We start from the raw sequence: 1,985 nt of genomic DNA on the forward strand, positions 1-1,985 counted from the left end.
ATTAACTTTGCCTTTCTATTTCTAACATTTTCTAGGCTTTTAACTGCCACTCATGTCCCACCTGGTGGCACACCAAGGCCATCACTGTGCTGGGAGAGCTCTGCAGCCCTCCTACAGAGAACAGACTGCCCTGAACGCTGCAAAGAACAGCTAAAGTTTCAGCTGAAGCTGGCAGCTGCAAAGAAGATTGTAATCTTTTCAGCAAGAAGCTACACCTGCCATTTTTAGGTTCTTTATTAGAACAGAGCCAAATCTTTCTGGTTTTACGCCTTTGTTTGTAGGGATAGTTGCTTTTAGGTAATCACTGATCTACACTGTCACCTCACTGAGCTCACATACGGGGGCGGGGGGGGGGGAAAGAAGCTGGGGACAAAAGAAGCTTCCTAATGCTACTTTACCAAAACCAAGGTAATTAACAGGCCAAGGGACTCCACCTCCACTGCCTGAGGAACTTGTGATCAAAAAGCAGACCACAGGTTTTGTTTTTTAAATAAAAACACAATCCAGCCCTTGCGGACTTTCCAGCTGTGAACCAAGGGGAGGGGAGGCGGGAGAAATGCACTGTTTCGGTTATAGTCAGTCTGAGGCAGCACTTTAGAACTAAAGACTTTCCACCCATTATTAATTGCAGCTGCTAGAATACCAATCAATGCCCCCACACACTCCTGTTACAGTGAAAATCACTGTTAAGAGCAAAATTAACTGAATGAAAGGAGCCATAACACAAAATACATGGGGGGGAACCCACAAACCAACAAGCAAGAGGCCAGGAAAACAAACAAACAATAAAATCAACAGCCTAGCAGTGAATATTACCTGATGAAAGGTTGTGCTTAATGACAACACCGTGTGGGAAAAGTTAAACAAGCAGCTCAATTTCAACTCAAAGGCACACCGCTCTCGGTTTTTCCACAGTCAGAAATGGCACTGATGTCAAGAGACAAGCTGTGAATCACAGGAAGTGTGGAGTTCTAAATTAACATCTGAGCATAAGGGACAGGAGCAAACCCTTCTCTCTCCCTGAGATCTTTCCTCCTTAAGCTGTGCAAGATGAAGTCTGTGGGCAAAGATAACAGAATGCCTGTCCCTGAGCAAGAAAAGCTCCACAAGAGAACTTCACAGAAAGATCTTTGTCTGGCACATCAGTAATACACCGCCAGGACAAGGAATGATCCCGTGATGACAAGGAGCTGGATGAAGTATTACAGGTTGTTCACTATTAATAACTAAACAAAAGTGCTCAGTTACATGTGTGAGACATCAGGATTAGGAAAGTCCTTCTTCACGGCCCTGTGGACTGTGACACTCAAAGCCACCGCCAGGGCTGGCTTTGCCTTGTGGTTTGCACACAAGCCATAATTCACACAGCTTAAAACCAAAACATGACAAACCAAACACCCCAGCAAGCCTTCGCCTCTGCACGCATATCCTCCCGAGCAAAACATCCCCGGCCCAGGCAGCCCACCCAGCGCCAGGCAGGCTCGAACAGCCAACAACCATGGTTACGAGGCTGATAAAAACCTCAACGTACAAGCACGCACAGATAAATATAGTTTTAAGAAGAACACTAGCTAATAGAACAGATAAGGTAATAAGGCCATTTTACTGGAAATTATTGCCTGAAAACCTCGAGATTTCATGAAGATGAATGAATAATAAGTTCTGATCAGTCTAATTTCTGTTGGTGAGACACAAAACATTTCTCTCTGTTTCCTGAGTCAAAACCTCAGCCGAGGGAGCCAACCCCTCTGCCTCCCCGGGACGGCCTGGCAGGGCACAGCACGGCAGCGGGGGAACCACAGGCCAGGTACACCCTCTGCCTGAGCCACCCCAGAGACCAGAACGGCCCGGCTGGCACTAAAGCTTTGAGAGGACACCTAACCCGAACACAAGGCGCATTTAACAGCCCAAGAGCACACCCAGCGCTGAGGAACCGCAGAGCGCAAGGCCCGGGAGAAGGGGAGAACACCGCACAGTCAGCAGCC

This window comes from Pterocles gutturalis, unplaced genomic scaffold (assembly GCF_000699245.1).
Source record: "Pterocles gutturalis isolate BGI_N339 unplaced genomic scaffold, ASM69924v1 scaffold23652, whole genome shotgun sequence".
NCBI classification, from domain to species: domain Eukaryota; kingdom Metazoa; phylum Chordata; class Aves; order Pterocliformes; family Pteroclidae; genus Pterocles; species Pterocles gutturalis.